The sequence below is a fragment of the Octodon degus genome, unplaced genomic scaffold (genome assembly GCF_000260255.1).
Source record: "Octodon degus isolate 3935 unplaced genomic scaffold, OctDeg1.0 scaffold00006, whole genome shotgun sequence".
Classification (NCBI taxonomy): domain Eukaryota; kingdom Metazoa; phylum Chordata; class Mammalia; order Rodentia; family Octodontidae; genus Octodon; species Octodon degus.
This window is the reverse complement of record NW_004524582.1, coordinates 30,198,402-30,204,401: the sequence shown is the minus strand read 5'-3', so window position 1 is coordinate 30,204,401 and position 6,000 is coordinate 30,198,402. Positions and strand designations below refer to the sequence as shown.

Here is a 6,000-nt window from a genome sequence, read left to right as displayed (position 1 = left end):
GAACCACAGCAACCTGAGCCTGACTGCTTTGTGGAAGCAGCCACTTAAAGAACTGAGCTAGGGGGCAGGCCCCCCCTGTCATATTGTTTCACTGCAAAAAATACTGGACATGGACTCATCTATGGAGGTTCAGAAAACAGAACAAGGGCTGGCCTGATCGCTCAGCAGACTGAAGAGCCTGCTTGGGCAGAGCGCAGTGGCTGGGGTTTGATCTCCGGGTGCAGTGCTGGCCCCACCCCTGGGGTGCACAGGGGCGGAGATAGTGGGTGTGGTGGTGCGATTCTGTAATCCCAGGGCTTGGGAGGCTGAAAACAGGAGAATCACTACGAGTCTAATCTACTTCGTGAGACCCTGTTCACACTGTCGACCCTGTCCTACATACAGAAAAGAAAAGAAACAAAAACTACCACACAGAATGAGAAAAGGAGAAAGACAAAACTCCTTCCACTAAAACTATTTTGGCTTCTTTCTCTGTGCATAAGAGTATTCATCGTATCTGTCTTAACCTTATGTATTTGTCTGTCTATCCATCCATCCATCCATCCATCCATCCATCCATCCATCCATCCATCCATCTCTGTCTTTCCCCTCGTTTACTCCAGTAAAAACAATATGCTTCGAGCCCCTGTGTGTGCTCATCCTGCCACACCCTCTTCTCAGCTCTCCCGTGGTCATCTCTGTGGACAGTTTTCTGGGGTAGGAAGCACAGAGCCCACCCTACCATTCTGCCCAGGCCACCGTAGCAAAGCACTGTGGACATGGGCCATGACGGCACAGGTTGATCAATTCTCCTTCCAGATGTGGCAGTCCAAAGTCTGGTGTCAGCAGGGCTGGCTCCTCCCGGGTGGGCCCTCCCTGCTCGGCTCGCAGTGGTGTCTGAGCCTGTGTCCACCTGGGGTCGTGCTCGGGAGGATGTCAGGGCCACTGCACAAGGGCTACCTGTAGAAGCCTGTCTTATTTCAGCCACCTCTTGGACAGCTGTGTCTCCAAATGTAGTTACACTCTGAGGTCCTGGCCTTAGGGCTTCGACACAAGCGTGCTGGGGGACAGCCATCTTCGGGAACTGTCCGTCATATGCTTTAATCAGCTCCATCCCAGGGGGTCAGGGGGACGTCTGTGCTTGGGGGCATAAACGTTGTGGTGACACGTGTCTCCATAAACAGTACAGTGATGGGCGGGTGCCTTTCCTGGGAGGTGGAATGGCTGCTTGGGAGTCTGTTTTAACACAGCTTTCTTGACAGCCAAACCCGGTGGGGGCTCCTCCCTGGAGCCTCCTGGACCACGCGTCCCATATTTACCCAGATAACCATGAGACAAGCTGTGTTTTTAACACACCTTTCCTTGGGATTGAGCTTCCTTACGAATTTTGCTTGGCTGTGGTATTCATCCAGTTGTGAGTTGTGTGTGTTGTTGCCTGCTTTTCTGTGTCAGTTGTCATCTTGGTCACTGACATAGTCCCTTGGCTTGTCATTTGCTTCTGGTCATGTTTAATTTTGTGTGACCAGGTGTCAGTTTTTGCCATCTGTAATTCAAGACTCTCCCAAGGGTGGGTCTTCCTCTTTCTTGGCTGTGACAAGAACCAACAGAGTGTGGTGGAGGTGACGCTGTGTGGTTTTGAAGGCCAGGTCACAGATAGGCTGCCGCAGAGCCAGGCCTTGTTTTTTTTGGGACACTCGGGCTTGGAAGCCAGCCACCCATGTGGGAAGCCCAGGCAGGTGGTGGAGAGGCACACGGAAGAGGAACCAGGCGCCTGGCTGAGCCACCAGCCAGCAGGTGAAGGGCCGAAGCTGATGGCAGAAGCCCAGCCCCATCAGGCCATGAGGATGGTGGGAGAAGAGCCGTCTCACCCAGCCCATACTCTGAGGGCTTCTGTGTGGAGCCATCGTGTCAGTGCCTTGGCCCAGCGCAGTGGACCCTGGATATGGTCACAGGTCCCCACGTCCAGCTGTCCCTCATCTCCTTCGAGACCACCTCCCACTGCTGCACACTCATGATCCTGTGGGTTCCCGAGGGCCTCTCGGTGTCTTCCTTCTTGGTTTCTCCCGATGGCTGTGGAACCCAGAGACAGGTGCCTGCTCCAGCTGGGAGCAGCGGCTCAGCTCAGGGGGTCCCCAGACAGGACTGGAACCAAGGAAGGCTTCCTGCCTCCCCTGGGCCTGGCCCAGAGCTGGGAAAGCAGTGGAGCAGCGGAGCAGGGCACCTCTGTCTGAAACCCTGGCACAGTGCTGGTGCTGTCCCCAGGCCGCCCCTCACTTCTGCCCTGGGGACAGGCAGTCTTCTCCACGCAGTCTACACACACCGAGCGCACCGATTTCAGTTACTGCGGCTTCAGGGAAGCCGGCCCCCGCGACGCCTGTCAGCTCTCACTTGGGGGACTGTGAGTGTCCCCCAGAATGTCACTCTGCAGCTCACTCTCAGTCCAGCATGGACACTGTGACATGGCACCAAGCCTCTTTCCACACACAGACAGCACTGTGCTGAGCGGGATTGCTTCCTCCTCTCCCGCCATGTGGCCCGTGTGTGTTCCTGCCATTCATGCTCTATCTAGGCCAGGAGGACATTTTAAGGGGGTCCTCAGGGTGGTGACCACGCCGCAAGGGTGGAGCCCTGCCCTGGAGCCCTCTGCTTGCTCTGCCAGGGAGGACACGGCACAGAGGAAAAGCCGCGGCCCTCCCCGACGCGAGTCTGTGTGCCCTGGTCTTGGCCTTCCAGCCTCTGTGCCTGTGAGGACAAAGAGCCGTCGTGTGTGAGCCGTCCAGGGCACCGTGTTTGTTGTGGCAGCCCTAATGGACCACCCATTCCTAGGGACAAACGCGTGACATTTTATAAGTACAGAGAACTAGCTGGGTGCGGTGATTTACTCCTGTAATTCTAGCACTCTGGAGGCAAAGGCAGGAAGTTGAGTTTGAGGCCAGGCCGGGCTACAGAGAGAGTTGAAGGTGAGCCTGAGCTACACAGCGAGACTTTGTCCCCCAAACATCCCTGAAAACCAACCCCCTCCTGATAACTGAAAGAAGGAATTGGCCAATTGGTCATTCAGCAATGAAAGAAAGATGATCATATGCTTGTTAATGGGCAAGAGGCCCTGGTTCCATTCCCAGCACCCATCCGACAACAAACAAAAACCCCAACACCACAAAAGGCTGGATGTGGCCTGGATTGAGTATCAGTGTGGCACAGAAGAACCGGTGCATCCTGGGAGCACTGAAGCTGCCGCTGGGAGGCCACCCCAGAGCTTGAGGAATGATGCAAACGTGACCCATGGAAAGCGGTCCTGTCCCACAGGACCCAGGCGCTGCAGGGAGCGAGGAGAGCACCTTGTGTTGAAGGAACTCTTGAAAGTTCTGCAGGGCGGCGCTGAAACCTCAGGCACTGATCTGAACTTAGTCTCCGGGCAGGGGCAGGAGCGGGGACCCAGCACAAGCCCTTCTCCCTCGGGCCGCAAGTCCTGCGCTGCATTCCCAGGCTCCTAAATAAAAAGCCATTTACTTTTACTCTGCTGCCCATTTTAACAGTCTGTGTTAGTCTTTAATGTCTTGACAGAGTTTTAAAGGTCACCAGGTGATCGTAAACTTTCTCACTGATTGCTGCGATGGCTTAAGGCAGTTTCTGCTCACAGGGTCATTTTTTTAGGTGTCCCCGGGGGTGGCTGTGGGAAGGAAGACCCACCTGCCTGTTCTCCAGATGGGCGCAGCACCAGGGAGAGCATCGCATGCTGAGGCCAAAACCATAGGGAGGTTTCTAATCTGGGCTGAGATTACAATCTGCGTTCTTCATGCTGGTGGTAGCAGCTCTGGTGGTGGCTGCCACGAGACAGCCAGAGGGATGTGGCTCTGCAGGTGTGGAGCTCAGGTCAGCCCCACCCCTGGGCCACCCCTTCCTGTCACGCCCCGCCCCTGCCCCTACCCACACGCAGCCCCCACCTCCTCCACTCCTGGAATGATCCCTCATGGAACAAACCTGATGGAGGGGGTCACAAGACTGAATGTCAGTGGTTCTTACACAAGCTTTCAATGCGAAAAGGGATAAAAACAACTGCGAATATTTTATAGCCCTGAGAATACTTTATAGCCCCAAGGAGAGGCCAGGCTCTTTATTGAAACTGGGAAAATATAATCCATCACCGTGTGTCCCAGGCTGGCAGACCCCGGAGCTAAGCTGTGTATGTGTTGAGGTGCTCCTGGTGGAGAGACTGTAGTTGTATTTCTGTTTGATCTCAGTGTAGAAACACTTGAAAATGTAGCAAATAGGACAGGCTGAGGAGGATAATAGCCTCGGTTTCAGTGCCCCAGAAACGCTGTTGGCATTTTACATATTTGTCTATCAGTCACCCTCTAGATTGGAACATAAAGAACAGAACATTTTGTATCTTTAAAATGTTAGATACAGGGGCTGGAGAGATGGCTCAGTGGTCTAAAGCACCTCTTGGAACAAGCTAAGCTAAGCAAAGCACAGGGACCGCGGTTCGATCCCCCAGCACCACATGCCAGCCAGCCGCGCCCCCTGGTGGGCTGAGCTGGCCACACACACACACCCAATAAATAAATGTTAAAAAAAAAAAAATGTTAGATACGGTGTAAACATTTTCCCTTTTATCACGGGCTCGAGTAAGCGGTTTTTATCAGCTGCATAGTATTCCACAGTGTAGAGATTCTTATTTGGTCAGTAGCTCCCATGTGGGTTTAGTCATTAGATTGGTATCGTCTGTGGTTAGTGTGTGAAGGGGACAGGAGGATACAGGGAAAAGGGACAGGCTAGGCCTCTCCCACATCTTCTGTAACCAGGGAGACAGCACAGATGGCCCTAATCCAGTGTGGTGGGCAGGGGGTCCTGTCGCAGCAATCCAGGAGCAGGTGGCATAAGAAACTCAAAGGCTACATGGTGGCCAAGGAGCTGTTGGTGTCATGCAGCACAGGGAGCAGGGGCTGCAGGGAGGGCATCCCAGGCAGGGGGCTGTGGCCGCACGTGGAGGTGAGAATCGCTGGTGTGCCGGGCTCCCTGGAGCTTACTGGTGCATCTTGTAGACCCCAGCACGCGTGGCGGAGTCTGTGCGGGCAGGGAAGGAGCTGAGAGTGACCACGGTCTCAGGAGCTCCGAGAGCGATGCGGGGTACAAGGGTAGCACGGGCACTTCCGGCAAAGGCCAGAGAGGGCCAGTGAGGCTTTCCGAACTGGCAGTGGGAAGGAACACAAAGGGAAGGCACTGGGTCGTAAGGCATCCAGGCCACGTTGGGGTGGCCTGGGTGTAGAGGAACGAAGGCTGGGCCACATCTCGGGGTCACTGGTACACACCAGACCACGGTGCGGGAGGTCCAGATGTGGCGGGTGGAGGATCAAGAGCCCATCTTGCCTTAGGCGCTTCCTCCTTGCTGACACGCTCAATCTAAGGACGAGGCTGATGTCTGCTCACAGTTTCAGAAGTTCCAGCTCATAATCAGCTGGCTCCGAAGCGGAGGGGAGCTGCCCACCCCTTGCAGAACAGGAGGTCGAGGGAAGGGAGGAGCTGGGCGAGACGCACCCTCCTAGGCCCCGCCCAGGGACCGCCCCTTTCCACGGGGGGGGGCACCTAGGACAGCACCTTTGGCGTTAGCTTTGGACTCTTTGCTGGACTGCTACACTAGAGAATGTGGCACCCCGTGATTCGGTCACGCTCCCAAAGGCCTGCCTCTGCGCACATGGGCTTTGGGGGACATTCTGGGTCTAAACCGAAACACCCCCCAGTATTGGCCCTCCACTGCCCCACTTTGTGTTTCAGGTCCGGGCTGACCATCAACCCTGTATTTCCAAGCGTTCCCATACCGGCCCCGTCAACAGTTTCTTGGTGAAAGGTGAGGAGTGCTAGTTGCCCAGGCCGAGCTTTGCCTACTGAGGGAGTGTTCATGTTAGCCCAGCGCTGGGCTGGGTGGAGTCAGTGAGCTCCTGCAGGGCCCCTCTGGAGTCCTCTAGACAGAACCAGCTTGCTGAGTTTGCCTTGCTCGTGGTTTCACGGTGGAGGGACTTG

At 55.4% G+C, this 6,000-nt stretch overlaps 1 protein-coding gene across 1 annotated transcript in view; it reads left to right on the top strand.

Annotated features, from left to right (window-relative positions):
• Ppp2r2c (protein phosphatase 2 regulatory subunit Bgamma) overlaps window positions 1-6,000 on the top strand; it is a 79,923-nt gene that overhangs the window by 9,739 nt on the left and 64,184 nt on the right. The gene's annotated exons all lie outside the window — the stretch shown is intronic.